The 18,699-nt window shown below is 37.4% G+C and overlaps 1 protein-coding gene across 7 annotated transcripts in view; it reads right to left on the bottom strand.

Moving 5' to 3' along the window:
* UTRN (utrophin) overlaps positions 1–18,699 on the bottom strand; it is a 478,053-nt gene that overhangs the window by 195,275 nt on the left and 264,079 nt on the right. The window lies entirely within an intron of this gene.

The raw sequence follows: 18,699 nt of genomic DNA, 5'->3' as shown, positions 1-18,699 counted from the left end.
TGAGATGGGTAACAGTTTTAGTTTGAGATGATATAAAGATTCTGGGAATGGTGATGGTTGCACAACACTGTGAATGTACTTCATGCCACTGAGTTGTGCACTTAAAAATGGCTAAAATGATACATTTCACTTGATATATATTTTACAACGATAAAAAAGATCGTGTTTATAGTCAAACGACCAAACAGAGCTGTGAATTCAAACACAGAAAGATAAAGGTTAACAATATTATTCAAAATATGGCTTTTCTTGGAAATCATTTGAAGAAACAGAGTATAAACTGACAAATCATTGTACCAACGATTAGTCTGGACAATCTCTGGTCTCTACAGTGAGAATGACATCACTCAGATGTAATGCTCTTGTGCCAAGCACATCTGCACCCAACAGCCCTACTCTTGGTGACAAACCAGCACCCCACCTCGGTCCATCCCACCCACCCCCACTCTTCCCACTGTGCCACTGAAACTGGTAAAGTGTTTCCTCTGTGTAGATTAAATCGCATTATGATCTACTCAGACGTAAGCTATATATACACCAGAGGCTGCAAACGGAAATGCAGGTACCATATGCACAAAGTGATGTGTAAGAGAAAAACAGCAGCACAAAACTTGATGGTACATAGGAGACAAGCTCAGTGTTGGGAACACCACGAAACTGGTCAGAATCTTGGGGAGCAGCAGCACAGGGGGACATCTGCTCACTTCCAGGCAGCTGCTCTCATGTATAAGTCCGTTGTTACCCAAACTACCAATTTTCCAAGAGAAATTACTTTGAACTAATAGAAACGAAACTTCTCGTGAAATACAATCCTTAAGTTTGTTCTCAAGGGGGAAGAAGAAATGCAAAAAGTGGGGAAAGGGAGCAGATGACATGTTTGGGGTGGAGCCACCCAGCTGGCTAATTACAGAGCCTAGTCCTTAATGGAGAGGGAGATCCAGACTTGGAGGGTGTTGGAGAGGTAACATGTGAACAGAAAATCTATAGATGATTCAGAAAGCCATGCTAAGAACAATGGGCATTTATTACTGATGCTGTAATAATAAGGTGTTTCAGATTTAGTGCAAAAATTCTTGCAGTACCATGGAGAACAAATTGAAAAAAATGAGGGGTAATAGGAAGACCAGTTTAAAAATGTAAAAATGTGGGGCGCCTGGGTGGCACAGTCAGTTAAGCGTCCGACTTCAGCCAGGTCACGATCTCGCGGTCCGGGAGTTCGAGCCCTGCGTCGGGCTCTGGGCTGATGGCTCAGAGCCTGGAGCCTGTTTCTGATTCTGTGTCTCCCTCTCTCTCTGCCCCTCCCCCATTCATGCTCTGTCTCTCTCTGTCCCAAAAATAAATAAAAACGTTGAAAAAAAATTAAAAAAAAAAATGTAAAAATGTAAAATTAGTAAAAAAAAAATGTAAATTAATTCTTTAAATACACACCCAACACTTAAAATATATTTTAAAGAGCAACTTTCCAAGTTCATATCTGGTTCTGTTTTTTTTAAAGCTTGAGGCAATGACAACGAACTATTTCCTGGCCACGGTTAGGCCATAATATGTGTGATGCAGCTACAGAAATACTGTCTGAGAAGAAAACTGTTTACTTGGCCCAGTGTCAACAGAAAAATTTTCAGCCAGATACAGATTTATTTTTTCCATTTCAGCTTTAGGACAGGGTTTTATAAAACCTCCAATTTTGTTTATGGTTTCAAAATCATGATACAACATTCAAATGTTGCTCCGTCATTTTTGCCATATGTGTATGCATGGAATGAAGGTGAAATATATTTAGGTGATTCAGAGAAAGCAGAAAGAACCTTAGTTAGGTTGTGCATTTAGGTTTTATTCATGCTGCACAAGGTTGATTCTAACAAGTTATAGAAGACTAAAGGGCACTAGGGAACATATTTAGATGAAATCAATTTATCAACATTTTATGATTACACTTCCTCATAAATTTGGCAGCTTTTCACTGAACAAAGCATACCAATTTCTTTATCTGAATCCTCAAGCTTTGCAACCACCTTCCTTGAAAAGTCCAAATGAATTTTATGCTAGTGATTTTACATTAGGTGTTATTTACAAACCAAAAACACACAAAATGCTTTCTTAGCAAAGTTCAAGCTTTTAATTCTGAAAACTAACAAAGTAAGCAAATCACAGGTAGGCTAAAAAAATGAAATATACAAATAAACACCCCACCAATACATTATCCTATCATATTTCTCCATGGAAAGTATAAACCACAAAAATATAACTCAGAATTGTATAATTACATAGCTTCTCGTATGCCAACTATCCTAGATGGATACCAGAAATATCTGATGAACATGGAAGAGAAGTTTTTGTAAGAAATCTACCCAGTATTTATTAATTCATTGTCAACCCAGGATTATGGAAGTTAACTGTGCCTGCTTTGTATTTAAAAGTCAGTTTGTTTATTTGCTCAGGCTCAGTTATATCCACTGGTTTCTTCCCAGGAGGATCTTATCAATTCTTCCATGTATATGGTCTAATGGTACAAATCCTAATACTTTCATTAGGCCTTTATTACCAATTTAGTAATTCAGGTTTAGTAGCCATTTGAGGGTCTTAATTTCAATTTTAACCAATGCCATGGTAACCGAAATGGAATTTCAGAAGCATTACTTTCCTCTCTCCTATCTTTCATCTTGTCCTCTGTACTGGCTCTTTTCCCTCAGGGTGAGAACACGTTCGGCTACCCATCTTACTTTCCTAAAAAGAAATCCCTCGCCCCCTCAATCCCTCAACCTACACGTGGTATTTGGTTTACTTACACTGCCAAAAACATACCTGTACTCACTGCCTCATCAAGCACTGACTTTTAATCTAAGTTCCCAGGGCTATTTATTCAAATGTTGTCCTAACAGTCTGACTTCCTCTACTAGCTTATTCTATATTGCCAGTCGCCTGCTGGCCATCTCCAGCTGGACAGCTGATGTGATGTGTAGGTCAAAACCTCGATGAATTCAGAACATGAATCCTCATCCCTTCCCACTACCTCCTCTGCCCATCCCCCAATCAAACTTAGCCTCACTTCACTCCTCTTGGTAATGCTCCTCTCCCGCAGTCCCTTCCCCTCTTCTGAGCTAAGTCTTGGAGGCATCTCTACCGTTTCTGTCTCCCTCTGTCATACAGCCTTGGTAATCAGGTACCAATGACTATTCTCTACTCATTCTAACCACCCAAATCGACTACTGCATATTCATTTTCATTGACATTTCCATTCTCTAGTTGTTTATGGACTTTTGTTTGAAGTATGAATGATGTCATCATACTGGTTCTCCCCCTTCCTTCCATCTATTACCTTTCTGACTATTTTATACACTGTAGCCAGATTCATCTTTCAAAGCACAGTGATGCACTCCCTTGCTCAAAAACCTTTAATAACTTCCTCAAATTTCAAAATAATCCAGGTCAAGTTCTTTGACCAGATATCCAGGAAATTTGTAATCTGACTTACTTCTACCTTTTTTCCTTATTTTCCCACTGTGCTGTTTTCTAATCTAATTTTCCCACCATGCTCCTTTTGGTAGGTACTACTCAACACTGGCTTCATCCCATTCCTAAGCCACTACTCATACTGTCCCCCTCTACCCCCCAATGCCCTTTTCTCCCTTTCCACCACCCTCATCCTGAGAAACGTTCACCAGTTGGCCAATTTTCACAACTAGAAGTAATGTCTCCCGGGTCTGAATTACTGTAAGGCTCTGTACTTCTCTTTCGATAATAACTTCATTCTACTTGTCTTCTTTTATTGCCTCAGTGATGTAGTTTTATCTCCCCTCCAAAAATTCCAGAGTTTTTTAAAGGCATCATATATCTTTCATCTTTACATCTTTCTTTCCCCTACCAACGCAGGATAATTTCCCCAAGATGTGTGCCATCTAACCTGTTGTTGAGTAAGGGAATCAATTTTATTTTTTCAAAAACACCTTGAAATCTGTAAAACACTGACAAAACAAAGAGCTGGGAATACTGAAGGCAATTACATTTCCTATTTCTATAGCTGCAAGGGCCCTAGGACGGTTTACACAAAGAATTTCAAACAGCTGACTTAGTAATCTACCTCAAAGGGGTCTATCTCTCTTCACTAAATTGTGTGCCATAATGAAATTAAAAGAAACTGTCCCCAGTCCTAACGGGGTTCTGTCTCCATCTATGAATGAAATAGAGTCATAAGTAATTGGAATCATTTAATGCCATTTGCAAAATAGCCTTACATACTAAACCTTACCATCACTGTCATTTACAAATATAACACTGTAGAGATTTTCAAAGGTGCATTTTATGTCTAAGTTCCTTAAATCACTGAAATAATGACTTTATAGGCTCAAACTTTACTGATGTCATGAAGGCTTCTATGGATATTTTTCATATTGATAAAATTTAGTGCCAATTATTTAAGTATTTCCCATCTTACATATGAAGAGACTGAGGCTCAGAGAACATAAATTACTTGCCCCAACTCACACAACTAGGAAAGTTGCAAAACCAAGACCCACACCTGGGCATTCAGTTCTCTGTTCAACAGAGCCACCTCTTCGGGTGATAAAATACAACCAGCAAGACAATCAGTTGATATGGAAGATTCCTTTATAATTCTCTGGAAGAAACCTGGCTAACTGGAAGCACCACCATAGCATTTCTTTACAGAATCTCTCGGATCTGGTTCCAAGCCAAGGCCGGTTACTAGCACCATTGCAACACACTAATATCTATGGCGTTGCTAATACTCTCCTTTTCATATTAATGAGTTTTATCTAATTTTTAAAGAGAGGTGATTCAGAGTGAGATGGATATAATCTGCAGCAATCATTAGCCCGATATGAGAGCAAAAGTCACTTTCCAAAGCACATGGGAGTCTCTACAATTCTTTCCTGTTTTCTAGGGCTAAATTTCCTCTCGGAGAGGAAACATATCTAAATGATCCATTTATAAATAAAAGCCTATAAATGCCCATGCGTTATTTCCCTTTGGATTAGATGACATAACATTATAATACAGATGATTTCTAATATGCCTGTAAAGATATCAGAACAAAACATGTATTATTAAGCCATTTAAGAATAACAAACCAGTATATATTTCTCATCAGCCTAGCCCACAGATTTGTATATGGCTATTATTCTTAAATTCAGTGTCATAATAACACTATCTTTTTTTCTTAATTATAGGATACCATCTGCTGCAAGATAAAACACTGATGCAATAACAGATTGGAAGGGAATTACTGCAAGTATACATAAGTAGTCTACAATCAGAAAATATTCAGCTGGTTATTAATTAAAATGTCATGACACTGTGATACAATACTTCATGGAAAGTCTATTTATACTAAGATTAACTGTATTTCGAAGTGGATGAACAAACTTAAACAAGAGCTTTAAATAAATTAACTATACCCCCAAAACTGAGGCGGGGTAAGAGAAAGGAGAGCACGAGGAGGAGGAAGTGAAGGAGGAGGAGACAGAGGAAGAACAATAAAATAAACATTTCTCTTCCATAACCACCCAGATCAGCTGGCCAGCTCCTTTGAGCACTTCCGAGGATGTGAAGCAGGTATTTATTACACTGTCTAGATGGGATCTCATATGCAGGGTGAAAGGCATGGCGGTGGTTCAGGTATTAAGAGAATCCTACCAGTGAACACTAGAAGAATCCTGTATCTTTCCTAATCAACTGTCAACAACATCTACCTGTTTCGTATACACAGACTACATATGTTGAATATTAAAATTATCAGAAACTGCATTTGTCAGCAAGGAGAGAAGACACAAATGTTAAAAAGATGATCTACTTTTAACGAAATAAGTGTCATATTAACAATATTAACTAAGTGCCATGGGACCCCCCCGAGGGAGCCAAATAATTCTGCCCAGAGGTATCAGCAGGAACTCATTAAGAAGATGGCATTTGAGATGGGCCCTGAAGGATCTGTAAAAGTTTCTAGGAGAAAGACATTGTGTCAAAAGTAGAAGCACAAAATCAGATAAGTGAGTGGTTTCTTTGGAGATCCAATATGGTCTGTTTACATTAGCAATGAGCTATTTCTCTCTAAAATGACTCACAAATCATGTTTTTTAAATCATCCGCATTGCTATTCCCACTCCTAATAATTATTAAAAATGAATCTTACAAATAAATAAGCATTTCCTAAGCACTTTTCCTATAGTTGCTCATGTAATCCCTGTGACAACTCTTAAGAAGCCCAACTGTCAGTCTCCCCACTTTACGGATGAAGAAACCAAGGCCCAAAGAGGCTAACTAATTTGCCCAAGGTTACACAGTTGGACTTCAGGAGGCCCTTAGAGCCATGTTCTACCCCACGTACTGAAGCTTCACCCCTAATTATACAGCATCACAGCTGCTCCTCCTAATCAAGCGTCTCCCCACATCTACCCAACCTAAATATATTCTGGACAAAAAGAAGGGGGATCCCAGAACTCAAGTTCACCTCCTGCCTCCAGTGAGATTTTTTTTCTACTCTCCTTTTCCTTCTTTCTTTTTACCCTTTCAGACCCTCAAAACTGCCATTCTTCTCTACAAGAATCCTTTATTCCCTCCTCCTTCTCATGGTAATGTCACTAACAGGGCAGCAGGATTAAAAGGAAAAAGGGAGTCAGTCTGAGGCAGACAGGTTAATCCCCAGAGCTGTCTTGTCCCCAGATCGCCAAGCCTCTACCAGAGAAGGCAGACTTTCATAAACACAGAAACAGGCAGGCACTGAAGACGGAAAAAAAGTAGTTAAAAAAAAAATAGCATTGTTTTAGATGCAATTTCTCATTCACTACATTTCAGCACATCAACAGCAGAAATTGGACATCTCCCAAATAATATGTTCTAAAGTTTAACGGTTCTTCTTGCCCTTTACAAACTATGCTTTTTTCAAATTGATTTTTAAAATAAGAAAGGCCTCTATGCCTACCCATCAAGCAGAGGGGCCTTTATTAGAACAAGAACAGAAGCTGAAAGGGCGAGAGCACATGCTCCCAGATTAACTTACCAAAGTATAGAGTTAAAGGAACCAAAACTGGAGCAAAACATATTAGCCAATAAAATTCGAATGGAGAGTTCAGAGCACAGGTGGATACTTAAAAATGATTTAAATGAACTGGCACGTAGTAGTGACATTTTCCATTCTGCAGTCATACCCATCACAATGTGTTATGATCTCATTAAATTCACAAGCTAACCCAAAATAATCCAGGGCTCAATATAAGCAGGAGACTAAAACCAGTGGTAGAAGAGGAATTCAGTATATTACACTCCTTCTGCATTCTTAGCAAGTGAGTGAGTGAGCGAGCTAGTGAGGAAGGAGGAAGGAAGGAAGAAGGAAGGAAGGAAGGAAGGAAGGAAGGAAAGAAGGAAGGAAGGAAGGAAGGAAGGCAGAGAGATGCATTTATATAGGCACGAAGGATATCTGGCATAGAGCTCTCTTGAGTGAGCAAGCTAGTGAGGAAGGAAGGAAGGAAGGAAGGAAGGAAGGAAGGAAGGAAGAAAGAAAGAAAGAAAGAAAGAAAGAAAGAAAGAAAGAAAGAAAGGCAGAGAGATGCATTTATATAGGCACAAAGGATATCTGGCATAGAGCTCTCTTGCTCAAGGAAAGCGCGCTCTCATACAAGACATGTGGTGAGCTACCCCAGGTTTAAAGACCTTTGTTTTAGGACACTGAATGGCGTTTCTGGGTGGTCCAGTATTTAATCGGCCACATGGTTTTCAAATACTTCCTTATTTCTAACTCAAGTGTAATATAAACATCAATTCACAAAATCACATTCTCAGTATTGGGAGAGATCTCAAGAAATCATTTACGTTCTCTTCCCTGTGAAGTCATCCTACCTTTGTCTTCTCCAGATTATATGCAACAAGTAGTTCAAGTGAGATACTTTGCATTCTGGATACATTTCAACAAACTCAACCAAATATCAGGCGGGCAACTTTACATAGATTAAAGGAACTCTCCAGAAAGAAATCATGTAGAACAAGAAACGTATTCACCATTGCATACTTCTTGAGAAATTTTACGAGGCATATTAATACTTTTTTCCATGCAGACACCAAACAGTTTTAAAGGTAAACTGGACGTCTCCCATATTCTGGTTGTAAAGTTGTATTCTGCCTCATTAAGTAGTTATTCTACTTCATCCTATTAACGAGTTGCATTTCTAGACTAACCAAATTGACAGGCAGCATTCTCAAGTGATAATGGCATCATTTAAAGTAGAAAGCATTGCTTAAATGCCAAATAATCCTCATGGCTTAAAAAACAGTTGTACTTTACTAATGAATAACAAATCATAGCTATACTTCTACTTATTGATTAAAAAAATAATAACCTAAAAGCTGACAAATCTATTGGCACGAAGTAAAATGTGTATCTTGACTAATTTGATATGAATTTGTTGGGCTTATCTAATCACAAGATAGCAAATTTATAATATGCTACTAAGACCTTGAGAGAGTCACTTATGATTTCAAACTTCCTAAGATCACAAAGCAATTTTATCTACTGTAACAGGCTATTTGCTAAGTGTCAAAATCATATGACTCAATTTTTAGAGACAAAATAGTTTAATTTTATCAAGAATTGTACATGGTCGAGTTAATTTTCAACTCAGAAGTTGTTCTGGAAAGAATATAAATTTTGATGGAACACAAAACTTATTAAATATTGCATCTAAACATGCAATTAAATGCATCTAAACATGCATCTAAACAATTAAATCTTTAAGTATAAAACAAATATAATTTGGCGCATCCTGGCTTTTGGGGCTGTTATTATTGCGGTATTTGGTGACACAGAATCACATTAGTTCTAACTAACAGAACATATAAACACAAAATATTTTAATTTTAAAACATTAAATAATTATAACAGAGGAACAGAACTGAGCACAGGTTTTCATGGTGCCAGGTACCTAACAGGCATAAAAATAAATATTTGTCAAAGGAATGAATAGACATAGAAAATTGAAATGGGGTTTCTTTTTTTTTTAATTTCATGGTTAATTATGGAGTAGTAAAATTATTTGAAGCATAATGGATTTTGGAAACCAATTCTAAAGTTTTTTTAGTGTACAACTAAAGTACAGTTACTAATTTCCTATGTTTTGTACTTACCTGAGTAATACACAGAGGTATAAATTCACATTTCAAATTAAAGACTGCCTGTCGCAGAGTATTTATATAAATGAAGAAATATTTAGTAAGGAATATCACATACAAGAAGACATCACACCAGCAGTATCAACAACAAAAAAATAAATATAATTAAAAAATTGAAAGATAAATATTCAAAGAGGTTTCCAAATATTGAACTAGTACAGCCTCACAGAGAAGGGGCAGAACCTCCAACTGATGTCCTAAAGCTTTTCTTTTCCAACATATGACAATGTCATCAAAACTTATGAACCTAATTATAACAGTCAAGTAGTGACAGATGGTTTCTCTGAATGGTCACTATACCTTTTAATTTAGTTTGCAAAAAAAAGATACATCTCCTGAATTACAATGCAAGTATGTTAACACTCAAGTGAATTCTCTTTTTAAAACACCAAGGTGGAATTTAATCAAAGCAAGCTTTTAGAGAACCAACACGTTGCGGTCAAAGTAAGGGACTTCCCAAAGGTCCACTAAATCCGGAGATAGACTTTGGTTATCTGGAAGAATGGTTGGACTGCTTTGTTCAAACAGTTCTCCCTAAATTCTCAAGCAAGCTCTGAATGATACTGAGTGGGTGGCAATAAATTTGAGATTAGGCGTCCCTGCAAGTACACTCCCTGTAGAACAGTAACTCTATGTAGCTTATTAAATGCAAGGTGATTATATGCTTCAACAACCTGACTGTGCAGAGCAGGGCTGACGGACATGTGCAAGGAGCTAAATAAAAAGAATGAATGCAATCCTAAAGAGAAGTTCAACTCAACTCTCCTAAGATGACCTGAAGAAGTGTGGAGGCCAAATTCACTCTCACACAAACCCAAGGGTGATTAAATTCCTACATTTCATCCTCAGAGCATGGCCGCAACGATTTTAGACTGGAAGATGTTCAAAGCAAATATACTCCAACACTCATAGGCTGGGCCCTCAGCAGGCCCAGCTTTAAGAAATGTACCTTACTGGGGTGCCTGGGTGGCTCAGTCGGTTAAGCATCCGACTCTTGGTTTTGGCTCAGGTCATGATCTCACTGCCTGTGAGATCCAGCCCTGCATCAGGCTCTGTGCTGGGCATGAAGCCTCCTTGGAATTCTCCCTCTCCCTCTCTCTCTCTGCCCCTCCTCTTTGCACTCTCTCTCTCACTCTCTCTCTCTCTCTCTCTCTCTCTCTCTCTCTCTCTCTCTCTTTCTCTCCCTCAAAATAAATAAACATTTTTAAAAAGTTTAAAAACATGTAATTTCCTGATTCTTATAAGAGGAATTAGATGCCAAATGCAAACCTGTGTACCAAATTGAGGCAACTTGCTTTTTCAGACTTCCAATTATACTAATTTAAATGCAAGGGGTATCAAGTAAAATCACAATAATGGTTTTAAAATAATTAACTCATGACAGGGACTGAGTAGCTGGGTCAGTGGATGATTTTAAATATCCTTAGTTTCTATTAATAAACACATCATCTACATACTAGAGGATGCATTTCTTTCTATTCTCCAGAATAGGGATATAGTGGATCTAATTCGTCCAAAAATGGAATTAAATCATTAAGAACTTAAAACTTGTGGACAGATGGGAGACAAAACACATTCCTGTCTAATTCCAATGAAAACTGCCCTCTGATTTCTCAAGAGACATTTGTATTGATCCTGAATGTAACCAACAGTGCAACAGTACTATGGCCCTGGTTCTGCTTGAAAATCAATAATGCAGGGTCTGAATTGAATTCATGGTGCTTTACTCAATAGTGGATTTCTGTTCACAGATTCAAAGGCAAAAGAAGAGTCAATAAAAGCCACAAAGAGTCTTCTCCTATGCCTAACAGATTTCTTCACCAGGTGGTAGAGTGCCATGGCGGGTTGGCTGTGCAGAAACCCACCTGCGCCTGGAGTAGAACCTGGCACAAGAAATGCAGGCTTGCGATTTATAACAGACCTGGCATAGATTTCAGACTGTCTGTCCAATGAGCCAGTGGCACATGATTTGGGGAGATGAAAGAATTCTTTTCAAACACTGGACAGAGACATTCTGGGTCTTTTTAGAGAATATGAAGGAACTTTAGTGATATAGATGAGAATCGAAATTTAACACCTCAATTTTTAAAATCTAAAAAAAATTTCAATTCAATTCAATTCAATTCAATTCAATTCAATTCAAATTAAAAGGCTACCAAAGAAAAACCTGTCAGAGAAAATGCAAACTTCCAAAGCAACCACTGAGCCATGATTGAATAAGAAACAAATATAAGTGATTCATGACTGTGATTAGTATTACAATGCTTGCTGTTGCAAATTATTATGGCTTGTGGCTTAATCCCCCCCCAAAAAAGTTGCTAGTAGTTATTTCTCTCCTCTGTGGGACTCATTCTTATTACTTGAAGCTATCCAATAAATTGTTTTCAAGTTCTACCCCAATCTCTGCTTTATTAAGTAGTTATTAAGCAACAAGGCTAAGAATAGTGCTAATAATAGTTAACTGTGAGAATTATTTAAGTGGTAGTTCAGACTCCATAATTTCTTCACTGGTTCAAGACTTCTCCATTATATGGCATATGGTCCTCTGCTTATCTAGTTCAGATAAGTATAAACTGAATTAAACACAGGATAAAATGGCATATAGCCTTAGGGCCCCATGCTACTACTAACAAGGGGTAGTACATTGAGAGCAGTGAAAACTGTTTCAGGATAAGGGGACAGTGGTACAAAGGTTCTGTGGTAGGAATGAGTTTGAGGTGTACAAGAAAGAGGAAAGGAGTCAGTGTGGCTCAAATGTGGCCAGCCAGGGGGGACAAGAATAATTTTTGAAAAAAAAAATAGTAAGGTTGGACAGAGAAATGGAAGCCTGATTATGCAGGGCCTGGTAGGGCAAGTTAAAGGGTCTGAATTTAATCCTAAGTATGATTGGAAGCCTTTAGTGTATTCTCAGCAGAGAATGGACACTACTTGATTTATGTTCTAAAAGATCACTGGGGCTGCTGATTTAACTATAGGGGCACAATTATCAAAGCCAAAAGAACACTCAATCGGCACTACATTTGTCCAGTTAAAACGGTATGGCTTTGACTGATTAACAATGAAGATCGAGAGAAATGGTCTGATTGAGAACACACTTCGCAGGCAGAGACCAAAGTACCTGCTGACATGATATAAACAGGGATGGAGCATAAGGCAGTGAAAAAAAAAATGAGCAATCAAGCATTCTTTGGAGGGTTTTGGTTTGAGCTAACAAAATTCAAAGAAACTAACCAGGATGAAGAAGACATGGTGGGAACGAGTACAGGGCGAGCACAAAGAGACTCCAAGGCTAGGTGTCTATGGGGGAAGCAGTTGGGATGAGCTACCCAGAAGTAGCATCTGAATTGGCATATAAAGGAATCAGACATGTGACTCCTAATGAGAACATTCTACCTCGTCAGAGGGAATAATACTTATTAAGGCTCAGAATTAAAAGATTAGCTCCATGTATTTCAGAATCTGAATTTATATATTCTATGGACAAGTGGTAAAGAAAATGACTGCTGCAAGTACACCACCACCAAGTACGCAATTTTGTAAAATGTGTATACTGACTCACTGAAACCACAGATCTTCCAGTTTGGGGCAATCCTTCAGCAAATTATTTCCTAGCAATTACAAGGTTTTCATAATCTAAAACACTTACGGTTGATTTATAACAATATTCTATAACAATTTAGTATTATTGTTTTCTGTGTCTTAATTTCTCTATCAAGTATTTTACACCCTTGTAAATAAACACCAGGAAAGAGGGGTCTCTTATTCTTACTACCCACGGTAAAGCCTTTGATAAAAGGAAATAGAGTGCTCTATTCCAGAATGCCTTTAGAATGTTCAAGATTTCCTTAAGATTCATATATTGAAAGCCAGAAGTTATATTTAATACCTGAATTGCTTCTAAGCTCCTGTAATTATCATGGAAATAACTTCCCTGGGAGGGGAACAACTTAGGAAAAGTCTATCTTTCTAACCTTATGCAGACTATATAGCCCAAAGTACTGAAAGAAATTTATGCTTTTTCATGTTTCACACTGCTGTACAGAAGCACTTTCACCTATTTCATTTCAAGTTAATTGGTAGGATTCATCCCCACTAATCTACTGGTGGTGACGCAAGCACCACAGACCAAAGGAAGCTGATGAGTAGCCTTCTTTTAATCATTATTCCTTTGTTCATTCCTTCATTTATTTGGCTTGAGGAACATGCAACTGGCATGGAATCCACATTACATATGTGAAAAAAATATTATTTAGAATTTCTACTTATTTTGGAAGACTAGTTAAGACTAAAATGACATATTTAACTTAATGGTAAGGTTCAAAATTCATTGGAAACCCTCTGAGGATTCTATGCTTTGGGGAACATCCTGAGAAACTTTTGTGTATTTTCATTCACTTTTCTCCTCCACTTGCTTTTCCTAGAAACTGCCGGACACTTTTTTCTAAGCTTTACTACTCTGTTTTAAGATAACATTTGAATTTATGCTCATTTAAATCTCAATTCAACACGTTTGAAAACAGCATGTTACGGAAGCAGGCAGAAAGCATTGTATACCAGCATTATACTATATAATACAGTATATAATGTATATAAATATATAAAATATATACCATCTAGTATTATATAGTAAAAAAATTACATTATGTATTATATGGGGGTTACTATATTACATAGTATATAATATAGTAGTCCTCCCTTGTCCATAGGGAATACATTCCAAGACCACCAGTAGATACTTGAAATCAAGGATAATACTGAACCCTATACATACACTATAATTTTTCCTATATAAATACACTTATGATAAAATTTAATTTATAAGTTAGGCCCAGGAAGAAATTAATAGCAATAACCAGTAATAAAATAGAACAATCATAAAAATATATCATAATCAAACTTATGTGAATGTGATCTCTCTCTACCTAACTGTACTACACTCACTCCTCTTGTGATGATTAGAGATGAAAGAATGCCTGTGGATGAGATGATATGAGGTGAGTGGTACTGGCCTTGTGACGTAGTATTAGGCAACTACTGACCTTCTGATGCTGTGTCAGGAGGATCATCTGTTTCAGAACCGCATTTGACCGTGGGTGATTGAACCCACAGAAAGCAAAGCCACAGGTAAGGGGGATTACTTTATATATTAAAAACATATAGATAATACTTCACTTAAAAATTAATGAGCAAAGCACACTGCTGAGAGTACTTCTAGTGCTAAGACATTATTGAAAATTCAGAAAAATAGAAAAAGTCTCTGGTTCATAACAAGAGAATCCATTCCTTTCTACAGTAATCAGGTTGGGGGAGAGAAGGAGAAATTAGTGACAATCTGACAGGTACTTTCAGTAGCAACAGTCAGAATAAAGTGTTTAAAAATATTTTATGTACATTTATATGTATATTTTTATGGTATGTATGTATATATTTTATTTGACAAAATATGATTAAATCTTATCACAACTTTTCTACGTTTCTTTCTCAGGTTTCTGCCTCTTATACTCCATCTAGGACCCCAAGTTCATAAGTAATCCACAAGCTCAAGGACACCATCAAATCAAGAATTTACAACATTTGGATGAAAAAAAAAAACAGCTTATGAACTTAACCATGGAAAATTCATGTTGTTTTCCTCATCTGCTCATTAAACTTTTTAAAAATGTCATTAACAGAGTTACTGTTATATTTTTTACGTAAATTTAGTGCTTTCCATAGAGAACTTTCAATCCATTTATTGCCCACCAGGGAAAAGGATGGTATATAAAGCAGATGGAAGTCACTCTTGCTACTATTTGGACAATGAAAATGCCATTTCTGGACAATTATTTGAAGACCGCACTTACAGCTTTAAATGAGCTCTCATAAGTTTTTTTTTTTTTTTTTGTAAAGTTCCAGGGATACTTTGGTGAAAATTCCGTGCAAGCCTGCTTCCTCTATAAAACAGCTGGCCAATATCAATATTCACAATACATGGGAAACTGATGTGGCTCTTGCTCATACGCAGGGTAAAGATATCTCCCAAAGCAGCTGTTGTTATTTTTCCAAATACAATTGAGGGTAACCAGAATGGACTGCTCACAAACTTGTAAGTATGAAAAGTCTGTCCTCCCAGGACTCAGGAATGGGGTTCTCTCCCCATCACAGCCCTTGCCCCAACTCTCCAGCTAGAATGTGAACACCAGGAAGGCAGGGTCTTTTTGGATGAATTTGCCCATTTCTGAATCCTCAGCTCTCAAGTAGTGCCTGCCCCATAGCAGGTACTCCGACTGATGTTTGTGGATGAATCTGGCCATGGATCAATAAATAAATGAATGCAAAGGATGCATCTACCCCTGGTGTGGATCAATGCTGAGACACCTTAACAGATTAGGGCTATTTATTAATACTAACTTTTCAAAACTGTGTTTATCTCCTTCCTTGCAAAAATAGTCCAGCCTAACTGCCCTACTGTGTTGTTACAAAACACAAAGCCCTTCACAAAAGTCATGACTAAGGCTGCCCTAGTAGCAAAAGCATTCTTAAATTCTTCTCTCTCGCTTGAAAATATTCATGCATGTGTGTGTCTGCCTGTCTGTTTGTCTGCCTGCCTGTCTCTCTTCCCCGGAGGAGAAGGAACACCAAATTTTGACCTATGAAAATATAATAATGTTCCTCTTCTAGAAATGGTGAGAGAAGAGAAAAAGGATGAGGCGCCAGTGAAAAGGCAGCAGTGGCTTCATGCTCCCTCAATAAGGCCAAAACAGAAAAAGTTAAGTATTTTCTCAAAACTTCTCTATTACACTGTGTTCTGTGGACTCCCTTCAACGAAAATGAGAAAAAAATCAATGAGTTTCTTCTATCCTGTAATTCCACACTTCATTTTCTTAAAAGAGTGCAGGAATTTCCTTAAATCTTTGCTCAATTCAATCTCATTGGGATTGAGCAAGATTTAGAATCCTAGCAGACTGTGCTAACTTGAATGTTGGCTTTGGCATGCAATGCAATTGCCCTTTTAAGCTTCATGTCTTTCAGAACCGTAATATCTTGGATATTTTGGCTTACTACCTACAAAAAAAAAAGAGAGATCTTTAAATAAAAAAAATAAAAATAATGAGTTCAATTACAAGATCACTGAGATTCTGACAAAAAAAAATGTTTGAGAATAAAAATGATTAAACATCAGAAGAGGCTACAAAACAGAGCTGCAGAATCATTCTCCCTGAACATTGTTTAAGAAAGCAAAATAAAATTTTAATATTTACTGTCCTCTTGCTTTGTAAGACTATGACCTTGTGAGATGTCTCCCAGAGCTAGAGTCTATAACGTTATTGGGTGTCACAACTGGTAACAATTAAATATCACAAATCCTTCTCTGTAGGCAAAATCTGCTTACTTTCACTGCTATGGGCTTTCAGTATTAAAAAAAAAAAAAAAAAAACTAGTACACAGTAGTGACAAAAGAAATACCTCCCAGAATATTGCCCTCAAAAGTAAAATTAATTAAATTTGAACCCTAAGAAGAAGGAAGTGATTCCTGTCCCTTGGGTCTAGTGGAAGTGAGAATAGTTTAATCAAGGTTACCATGTGTCTAGAAAAATGAAGGTCTGAAAAAAAGTGGGTGACCAACATAGAAAAACACAGAGCAGAACAAAATGTGGTAACCAATCCTTGACATCGGTATTAATCAGGGTCTCCAGAAATACAAAACCAACAAAGTGTGTGTGTGTGTGTGTGTGTGTGTGTGTGTGTGTGTGTGTAAAAAAGAGAGAGAGAGATGGAGGGACAGGGAGAAGGTGAGGGGATGGGGAAGCAGAAGGGGAAGGGGAAGGGGAAGAAAAAGAGATTTATTTTAAGTAACTAGCTCACATGGTTCAGAGACTTGGCAGGTCCAAAATTTGCAGGGTAGGCTGTTCAGGCTATAGGCCCAGGAAAGAGTTGCAATTCAAGTCTGAAAGTAGTCTGCTGAAAGCATTCTGTCTAGGAAGGTCAGTCTTTCTCTCTTAAGGCCTTCAACTTCCTGGATGAGGCCCACCCACATGATGGAAAGTAGTCTGTTTTACTAAAAGTCTACTGACTTAAATGTTCATCTCATCTAAAAAAGTACCTTCAGAGAAATTTCTAGAGTAACGTTTGACCGAATATCTGGTCACTACGGCCTGGCCAAATTGACATACACCATTAACCATCACAAATTGTGAGGGGAGAGAAAAACGAAATGTGGGGAACACAAGAAGTCACTGATGATGTGCCATGAGTTACAGGGCAATGGAGTCACCAACCACCCTGGTTGGTCTGGAACTATGAGGGTATCTCAGGATGAGGGGACTTCGGAGTGAAAACTAGGGAAGTCCCAAGTAAAACTGAACAAGGTCAACTGACAGTGACCTTTGTCATCAGTCCTTCTCCCGTGTAAATCTTGCCAATAATCCTCCCAATTTATCTCTGACCTTCCAAGTTATGTTTATATAAATTCATGGGCATCACAATCTTTCAGAAAGACATCCTCCAATATAAATTAATAAACTCATTAATTTATGGTTTATACAGCAGTTTTTTGTGAATTTTAACATCATCTGTGTCCATCTCTACGGGTACTAATGAAGTCTAGAAGTCAATCCTGCCATGAAAATGTTGTCAGAAATCATAAAGAGCCAAAAAGCCTGCTACAAGTCACACAAATAACTTTTAGCTAGAGGCCCTTTCTTCAACCTTCAACAGAAATAAATAGCAGTTAAATTTTGGGATGACTGGATCAGGATTTCTTAAACTGGTTTGCATAATAAAAAAGTGGCGCAGGGAAAAAAATGTTTGGCAAACACTGAGATGAGCAAAGTTCAGTCTGTTTCTTTACTGAAGGAGTTTTCACAGCCTTGAATTTATAATGTGCATCATAGGGCACCAAAGGAGGACATAATTTGCAGAATTTTCCAAACTAATTGGACCACAAAAAATACTTTCACAGTATACATTTTAGTATCTCCCAGAACAGGGTTTGACAGATACCCAATATGGACGTACAAAATTATAAATGGGAAGTATTTCAGCTCATCAAAATATTTCCAGAAACATAATTTCTGACTGTGTTTATTTTCATAAACAATTATGCAGAGTCCCAATTTGTTCTGTATCTTAGTATATGATTCAAATGTTGATTCACTAGTTTTCCCTTTAAAGAGAAAATAGACTACTTTTCTTTTTTCAAGTGGACATACTCCCAAACGAGCAAACAAGTTTACAACAAAGGCTGTACAAAAATTTCAAGGATACCACATGGTAGAGCAGAAGCCTCTCATTTCCTTCTTCTTAGAGGGATTCATCTGAGGCTTGAGGGAAACACACCCATCTACAAGTAAGGAATCACAGGTTGGGAGTCAAGGGGTCACCTGTCAAATTAATCCAACTGACAAGCTTCACTAAATTTGTAACACTGATTTTGACACTTAAACCTCAAATAAGAATTCCAGAATGAAACACCAAGAATGGTAAGAGAGTAAGATTTGAGGAAAATGTATGCTTCAGGTTGGGGGGAATTTCTAACTCAGA

The sequence above is a fragment of the Prionailurus bengalensis genome, chromosome B2, assembly GCF_016509475.1.
Source record: "Prionailurus bengalensis isolate Pbe53 chromosome B2, Fcat_Pben_1.1_paternal_pri, whole genome shotgun sequence".
NCBI classification, from domain to species: domain Eukaryota; kingdom Metazoa; phylum Chordata; class Mammalia; order Carnivora; family Felidae; genus Prionailurus; species Prionailurus bengalensis.
Note: the sequence above shows the minus strand (reverse complement) of the source record. Positions and strands in the feature narration are given on the sequence as shown.